Consider the following 9,783-nt stretch of genomic DNA (forward strand, 5'->3'; position numbering starts at 1 on the left):
GTGACTCTTGCAAAGAAATACAATCTAACTTCCTCCCCAACAGCTGGAAATATTGGTCTTATATGAACCTGTGGCTTCATGACCTAAGAAAGCAGGAGTCCTCAGCCATTTCCCAGACTCTGTCTCCTACCTCAGAAAATGTGGGACCTTGGCCAAGCCACCCTAAGCAGCCACAAAGAGGCTGTTTGTTTCAAGCCCGCTGAAATATAATTACAAACGCACCATAAAATTTCCGCAACTTTGACCTAAAACATTGATTTTGTATTTCTAAAATTACTCTGTGATCTGTATTTACTACATTTCTAATGACATCTTCTTATGTATTGAACATGCAATGCTAATTGGAGAACCACATCCTCATCCTGTACAAGAATCCAAAAGCTACTGTTGCCACAGGGGAACAAACAGCCTTTAGGAAATCAATGAAGGAAGCCATAAAGGGTCATTTGGTCTAGTCCACTGCGCTAAGCAGGTAAATAACTAATCCATCCAAGGCAGAATATGTTCTGGCAGAATCTAATTGATATCAACTATGTTGATATATTGATGATAATTATAGTAGCCTACATTTAGTGAGTGCTTATTCTGAGCCAGGGCTCAATCACTTTTCACATTATGTCATTTAATCCTCAAAATAATCATATAAGATAGGCATACTTGTTAATCTCCATTTTATTGATGAGAAAAATGTAGTACATATAAATCAGCTGGACTCTGACTAATTTAATCAGGGATTGAGGAAGAATGGAGGGCAAAGCACAGCCCAGATGTTGCTACAAAAAGGATGCTGATTCCAACCTCTGAAAACTCTACCACTAGATTCCCAGCTCCAACACAGGATCAGAAAAAATCTCTATCCGACCCTGCACCTCATGTCACTTCCTCAAACTTCAGAGCTCTGGGGTGTGGTTGGACTCAGGTCAAGTGTTCCTATATTAGTTGTCAGGAGCCAGGAAAAGTATACATCTATTCAACCCACTTATATTCACTTTGGGAATATTTCTTAGTGGGAAATATAGTCTTCCTTTTAAAAAAAAATCTTCAGATTCCCCCAAAATGGGAAACCAATTTAGACAGTGAATGTTACCTACATCACTCTCAACAGTGTATGGGTATGAATATCATTACACTCTGCTCTTTAGTCATTCCTATACACATAAATGTTTAACCTACTTATGCTGCAACCCTTCTATTCTGATTCTGAGCAAAATGTCACCCAGAAAGACTGGTAGTATGGCTAACAGCAGAAATAAAGCTTCAGCCACCTGTTTGTAATATGTTTGTAATCTCAATTTTCAAATGAAAGAATTGAGATAAATGGCTTTTCTGTCATTTTTTTCTGGATCTTTTCTATTCCTCAGTCAAATGGTAATTTATCAAGAATGAATAATAGCATTGCTTCTACCTGGTCATTTCCATATTGGTGAATTACTTTTAAGTTTAATGAATGATCTTATAGCAAATTAATTATTCATTTTTTAAATAATTTATGTTCCTCACTCTATAGATTTATTATTAACTGTTGGTACTTATAAATGTTAACATAGGATGATGCCATCATCCAGCTGCATCAATAATGGATTGTTTTATTTTTTTAATGATTTTTTTGTACTATTGATTGTAAATGGGTTTGACCTAAAGGGCCTTAATTTTTTTCCATTAAAAATGAAAGTAAGCAAAAACTTAACATGGAATAAAGAACATCCATGCTTGATTATACCCTGAGGATCTTCATGAAATGAGCTTGATGTTACCAGCCTTATCTGCAATACCAAGCCCTACAATCATCTTTATCACAAACTCACTGTCTTACTCTGCTAAAATGAACCCATATTATAAGTGAAGTCTAAAAAAGGAAACAGTATCAGATAGTAAGAAAAACACCAGAAAACCTCCTAGTAAGTCATTATGTGTTAAGTGCTTTGAAATAAAAAAGCATCATAAAAGTAAAGCTAGTTGACCAGTGGAAAGAATAAAATACTTGGTAGCTATGAATAGAAAAAGCAGTCCCATTTATGATTAGCTATTTCACTGTGATAAAAGGTTGACTTCAAACAGCCAGAAAAGCTACTCATTCACGTACAGTGTAGGTCTTTGCTTCATTTTCCTTTATTACCATATACCTTTTTTAAAAAGGGAGATAGCAGATAGTAAGTCTAAATTTAGCAGGTAGAAGTTCCTTTCATTTATTCATTAAGACATCAAACATTTATGGAGCAAACATTTACAAGAAAGCACTGAGGTAAACCATGATGGAGGTGTCAATATGGCAGTCTCTGCTTTCAGAAATCTTATAATCTATTAGTAGAAATATAATATGTAAATAATTATATAAGTAGTAAAGATATAACAGCATTATTAAAGACACAGGTAAGAGCTAAGGAATTTAGAGAGGAAAATATTTTAATTCTGAGCAAGGTTTTCATTTTGATTTTTTAAATTAAAATCAAATTCTATATTGTATTGTGAACTGATATTTGTTCTCCTATGGAAACTATTTGGATCTGGGTTATGCATTAACTTGTACTATAAAGCATTAGAAATGATCAGTGTGGATAGATGGAAAATCACATAAATTCTAAGGGTCTTAAAAACAATTCTCAAAGGTGAAATCTTGTCCTGCAATCCCTATATTATGACTGCACACCACCACTTTATGGCATGTAAATCTTAGGAACTATAAGAGAAGGTTATAAATTGCTTGAAGTATTAAGATAGCCAGATGTCCTTAGGTAGACCTTTCTATGTCTCAGTTTCTCAACTGTAACATTGGGGATTAAGCTCAGGATCTCTACGATCCTTTTAGAATCTCACATGCTGAGATTCTAAGCCTTTTCACATGGCCATTTTTCATATGACCAATTTTCATTCCATGTATAAATGTTGTTAGGTTACCAGTTCTCCAAAAAGGGACCATATAGAAGTAATTGGATCCCCATGGAAAAGCAATGCTCTCTCTATATGTCCCATGCCTCATAAATAGTCTACTATGAACATTTGTGGTTCCTATACAAAGTAATGAATGACTTGAAATCTCCTTATTTGCCTCAAATAAACACTTTTATTTCTTAGTAGAGATACACGGATTATACTCATGTGCAGGCAGTTGACACAGAATAGAGAATATAATCTTAAAACACAGCACTTCTTTTTTTTTTAAATAAATTTTATCGATTTCAGAGAGGAAGGGAGAGGAAGAGAGATAAAAACATCAATGATAAGGGAGAATCATTGATCGGTTGCCTCCTGCAGGTCCCACTGGGGACTGAGCCCACAACCCAGGCATGTGCCCTGACCAGGAATTGAACCGTTTCCTCCTGGTTCATAGATCTGATGCTCAACCACTGAACCATGTTGTCTGGGTCAACACACCACTTCTTGATGGAAATGGTACTTGCATACAAGGGCTGGATGAGTATCAAAATAGCTGAAGGGGCAAGTACATTTTAGTAAAAGGAATTTTAATATAAAATGTAAAGTTCTATTTAATTATGTGACATATTCTATTCTCTCCACCAAATCCTCAAACTATCTGCAAAGTCTTTGTAAGTACTTTTTGTTTTCATTGTGTATCTGATGTGGAAAACACAAAGAGGGCTAAACCTCTTATTGAGTTGATGATGTAGAACAACACAGCACAACAATACATGGAGTGGTCAGGTGTGTTCAAAAAGTCTTTTTTTTTACTTCCTCCTTTCCAATTTGTATGCCTTTTATTTCTTTTTGTTGTCTCATTCCTGTGGCTAGAACTTCCAGGACTATGTTGAATAAGAGTAGTGAAAGAGGATATCCCTGTCTTGTTCCTGTTCTTAGGGGAAATGGTTTCAGTTTTTGCCCATTCAGTAAGATGTTGGCTTTAGGTGTGTCATATATGACCTTTATTATATTCAAGTATGATCCCTCTATTCCCATTTTGCTGAGAGTTTTTATCAAATATGGGTATTGGATTTTGTCGAATACTTTTTCTGCATCTATTGATATGATCATGTGATTTTTTCTTTTAATTTGTTTATGTGATGTATCACATTTATTGATTTGTGAGTATAATACTAATATTGCATCCCCAGAATAAATCATGAATCCGATTTGCTAAGTTTTTGTTGAGGATTTCAGCATCTATATTCATCAGGGATATTGGCCTGTAATTCTCTTTCTTTGTAGTGTCTTTATCTGGTTTTAGAATTAGGATAATACTGACCTCATAAAAAGATCTTGGAAGTGTTCATTCCTCTTTGATTTTTTTGAATAGTTTGAGGAGGACAGGTGTTCGTTCTTCTTTGAATGTTTGGTAAAACTCCCCTGTGAAGCCATCTGGACCAGGGCTTTTGTTTGCTGGGAGCTTTTTGTTTATTGCTTCTATTTCATCTGCTGTTATTAGCCTATCAGGTTTTCTGATTCTTCCTGATTCAGTTTTGGGAGATTGTATTTGAATTTGTCCATTTCATCCATATTGACCAGCTTGTTGGCATATAGTTGTTCATAGTATTTTCTTACAGTCATTTATATTTCTGTGGTGTCAGTTGTTTCTTCTCTTTTTGTTTCTTAATGTGTCTGACTAACCATTCATAAATCTTGTTTATATTTCAAAGAAACAGCTCTGAGTTTTATTGATTGTGTGTGTGTGTGTGTGTGTGTGTGTGTGTGTGTGTGTGTGTGTGTTTGTCTCAAAGTCATTTATTTCTGCATTGATCTTCATTATTTCCTTCCTTACTTACTTTGGAATTTTCTTGTTGTTTTCCTTTTAATTCTTTAAGTTGTAGGGTTAAGTAGTTTATTAGCAATTTTTCTTGTTTTGTGATGTAAGCTTGTAGTGCTATAAACTTCCCTCTTAGGACTGCTTTTGCTGTGTCACAGAGATTTGGGGGTTTTGTTCATTCTCATTTTTTTCCAGGAAGTTTTTTATTTCTTTCTTGATCTCATTGGTAACCCATTCATTATTTAACAGCATGCTATTTAGCCTCGATGTGTTTGAATTTTTTCCATGTGTTTTTACTGTAGTTGATTTTTAATTTCATTCCACTGTGATCTGAGTAGATGTGTGGTATGATTTCAATCTTCCTGAACTTGTAGAGACTTGTTTTGTGTTCTAACATGTGGTCTATCTTTGAGAAAGACCCATGTGCCTTGAGAAAAATGTATATTCAGGAAGTCTTTCAATAGCACTCCTACTTTCTACTTTATATTATGTACAGTCTTTGTTCTCTTACATTTAAACTACTAAAAGGAGGAACCTATGCCTGATTTATCTTATATCTTAATGCTGTCTGCACCACTGATACTAATAAGATAGTAGGTACCCAATAAATATTGCCTGAATGATTCATTAGACATAGATATATCTAAGTGAAGAGAAGCAGTTAATTCCCCTGTTAACAACCCAATCTAAATATATAATTCTCATAAAATTGACTCTAGAGGTCTCAATCCTTTTGGTTATCTTTGATATATTTTTATGTCTTTGAAATTTGTCTTTTGTTTATCTTTTATTGTATGTTTATCGGACTTGTCTATCAGACACTGACGCCTTAAGGCTTGGGGTGTTTCTTCTATATGACTCAAAGTCGGAGATTGACACTGAACAAAAGGACTTTGGATGCTGATGCAATACTGGTGATCTTCATACTAATAATACCACTTGTCTGAATAAATAATACAATTAATGGCATGTTTATTGTTTACTTTTCCCTAGTTCCTCTCTTCCTCTGATGATATGGAAAACATTATTTTTGCTTGAAGAAAACAGGTATGAAATAAGTTTACCGTTAATTTTGTAGGTTATGTAGGTTAAAGATATTTTTTAAAACTATATTAGTAATAAGGCAAAGACATACTGATTATTTGACATGTTGACAGAAATTTTGATTCACATTTGGAACTTTTCTGTGCTCCAGGTTGATTGTAATTTATGAAGATGCATGTCAGCACATGTTCCTCTCAATCTGGGTTATCTATCAAAAAGAATATGTCTGTAAATTTCATTATCATTTCTCAGGAGACAGAAAACAAGCATCATATATTAACTCTCTGATTCCTCTTGATCAAGGTGAAGTTATCCTTCTTTCTCCAAATGAGTCTGTTTATCCACTATCCCTAGGGACAACCAATAGTTTCATGTAGAAGTACCACTTTTTATTTCTCAGTTCTTGAGATGATCAGATCACTGGTCAAGAAAAAAACATTATTAACAGTGAAGTTAGAGTATGTCAGGCTTCATAATCAATTGATCAATATATCTTACTTGTTCTAGCTATGTAATGAGGAAAGAAAAGGGAGAGATATATCACTGGGATTTGTCCTGAACATTAAGGTCATAAACTTCTGTATTTTCCAAAGGTTGAGACAACAGACTAATGTGGGAGATGAACATCTGTCTAAGAATTTAATTTGGAGAACGTCACACAGAGTCATGATTTTAAAACTCCTCACAATTCCATTTCGGTTAAGGGTAGAAATATAGGTAGATAAATGGCTCTTTTCTTTAAGAAAACATATTGAGCATGATATTTCCATAAGATAAAAGAAAAAGAAGAGGGGTTAAGTTTATTACAAAATAAAGTATCTTTTAATTTTAAGATGGCAGTTTTTAACATCTATACTTCCTTCCCTTTCATTTTTTATTAAATTAACATTAAGACCTTGAAGGTTAATGTATATAATGAAGAACTCTGGCAGGGATAAAAATAACACAAGGAGAAGGTGCCCAGAGCTGTAATTCCCAAAACAGTGTGTAGGGCACAGGTTTTGTCAGGTAGATGGCATACTATGAAGGATCAAAACAAAATTCTCTTACTCAGAGCAAAAGACTAAGATAAAAGGGTTAGCTACAGAAGCACTTCAAAACCCATTTGATTCCTCCACTCTATCCCAGTCTAGCTAATCTGTCCCACCTAAGGCAGGGAGGTGAGAGGGTGCAACTGAAAAGCACAAGTTCATAGTCCAAAGTTATAAGCTTACTAAAAGATTAAAATCATAGGAGGATAAAATGCTTTTTCTCTCCCCATACATCAACACCACATTACTGAGGACCTCCTTACAGCAGTTCCTTTCACCAAGTATATAAGACTTATTATAAAAAAAATTATCAGACATAGTAAACAGCAAAACCACAGGTAGAAAAGACAGGGCAAGCATCAGAACCAGACTCAGAAATGTCAGAGATATTGGAATGATCAGATCAAGAATTTAAAGCAACTATGATTAAAATGCTAAGGGCTCTAATGAATAAATCAGACAGCATGCAGAAATGATGGGCAATATAAGTAGAGAGATGGAAATGCTAATAAAGAACCAAAAGGAAATGCTAGAAACCCAAAACACTGTATCAAAAATAAAGAATACCTTTTTTGGCTTATTAGTAGATATTACATGGAATCTCTGAGTTTCAGGATCTCAATAGAAAACTCCAAAACTGAAAGGCAAAGAAAACAAAGACTGAAAAACAAAAGATTAGAATATTCAAAAACGTTGGGACAACTAAAAATAGTGTAACATATGTATAATGAGAATATCAGGAGGAGAAGAAAGAAAGGAACAGAATAAATATTTGAAATAATAATGACTGAGAATTTTCCCAAATTAATGTCAGACACCAAACCACAGATCCAGAAAGCTGAGAAAACACCAAGCAGGATAAATGGAAGGAAAATATCATTTTCAAACTACAGAAAGTGAAAGATAAAAAAAACAAACTACCTATCATTAAGAATTAAGAACAAATATTAAGAATTATTTCTGACTTCTCCTCTGAATCCAGGTAAACAAGTTGAGAATGGATTGAGTGAAATATTTAAGAGTTGAAGAGGAAAAAAAACACCAACCTAGAATTCTGTACCCTGAGAAATTATCCTTCAAAAATGAAAGAAAAATAAATCTTTCTCAGACAAACAAAAATTGAGGAACTTTGTTGCCAGTAGACCTGCATTGCAAGAAATTTTAAAAAGTTCTTTGAAAAGGAGAAAAATGTGTCAGAAACTCAGATCTACATAAATAGGGAAGAGTATCAGAGAAGGAATCTATATATATAAAGAGGTAATGTGCTAATTGTCCATTATGGTGTCCCAATAACAACCAATTTGCATGTTAACAGACCAGCAGGTGCACGCACAGCAGGGGGACAGGTGCCCGCACAGCAGGGGGACTTGCGTGAGGCTCGCTTCCCTGCCCCCGGCTCCGAAGTCCTCTTATTCTCCCAACAAACACCCCCACGACACCGCACCCCAACCAAGACCACTCTGCCTGGGGACACCACCAACCCCCCCCCCCTTGGGGGGAGCCGAAGGGCGACACCCACACAGCAGAAGGCTGGTTCTCAGAGTACAGTCGGCAGATGCCAACCAGGGGGTGTGTGCATCAGCAGTGACCCCCGGGAGTTGTTGCGCATGCAAATCTAGAGGGTGTGGACCCAACACCACGAAGGAAAGGCCTGGGCACGACAACAGAGAGTGCACAGGCGGCACTCACACCACAGGGAAGCTGCAGCGGCTTTCTCCAGCCATCCATTCATTCATCTGCCCAACCCGGATGGGGGCTTGCATCCTGGGTGGAACGCCCGCCCCCCGAGGACAAGCTGGGCCCCACCATGCCTGCGCAAGCACACCCGTCTCTTGTGAATTCCGGAGGGGAGCGTACAGAGAGCTGCTAGAGGCGTGGGAATGGGCATGCTAGGGGGCGGGAAAGGCCTCTGTGTCCCCCACCCTTCAGTACCCAATGGGAGAAAAGCTTCGTGCGCGCATGAATGCACACACAGGAGCAAGTAACACAGTGGTCTCTGCGATGGATGCTGGCCCAGGCAGGCTGGACCCTCCCCCAACTCTGAGGGGGGAGGTGCAAGCCACAGTAAGCAAGACACAGCTGCTTCATGCTCAGCCCCTCAAAGCCGGTGCGAAAGGGGCCAAACAGAGGCGGCTACAGGTCCCAGAGAGGAAAGCAGTCAGTACTAAGGACGAAAAGCATAGAATTTTTAATTAGCCTGTAAAAAGAGTAAAAGAGTGAGGGAGGAGTAGGGAAGATGGGGAAGAAGAGAAGGAGGAAGGGAAGAACTTTATAAAAGAGTCAGTAGAGAACAGAGTTAAAGAAAGAGGATGTATGAGTGAACTGTAGGAGCTATAATGAAAATCAAGTATAGTTGTGTACTGGGGACAGATTTTAAAAGTAGGAGTCAAAAAAGAAAAAAGATAAATGATAGTGAATAATTAGGCAGGTAGATAGATATTAAAACAGTGGAAGTAAGTAGAGAAGAGTGTATGGAAAAGGTAGGAGGAGAGAGAAAGAGGGAGGGAAGAAAAGTTTAAAAGGGGCACGGGCAGAGCTTAAAAGGAGAATGGGAAGAAGGAAGAAATGGGGCAGGGAGCAAAGCAGGTCCAAGGGAGGAAGTGAAGAAAAAAATTAAGGTGGGAAGGAAGGAAGAGGGGAGGGAAGGCAGGGGTAAAGATAAAGGAAAGAAGAAATGTGGGGAGAGAGGCAGGGTAGGAGAAAGATGAGAAGAAGGATGATGAAACAGAAGTAGGAAATAAGGAGGAAAGAAAAGTTTATAAATGATGAGTCAATAGGAAAAAGTATTACATAAAGGAGAGAGAAAAATTGTGTGAGAGGGAGAAGCCAATAAGGAAGTCAAATACAATTGTGTATGAAGGGGATAAGATTTTTTTTAAAAAAGTTAATAGGGGTGCCCAGGCTGGCAGGGGAGGGCAGTTAGGGCTGACCAGGCCAGCAGGGAAGGGCAGTTAGGGGGATCAGGCCAGCAGGCAGAGTGTTTAGGACAGGCAGGCAGGTGAGTGGTTAGGA

This window comes from Myotis brandtii, unplaced genomic scaffold, assembly GCF_000412655.1.
Source record: "Myotis brandtii unplaced genomic scaffold, ASM41265v1 scaffold311, whole genome shotgun sequence".
In the NCBI taxonomy this organism is placed as follows: domain Eukaryota; kingdom Metazoa; phylum Chordata; class Mammalia; order Chiroptera; family Vespertilionidae; genus Myotis; species Myotis brandtii.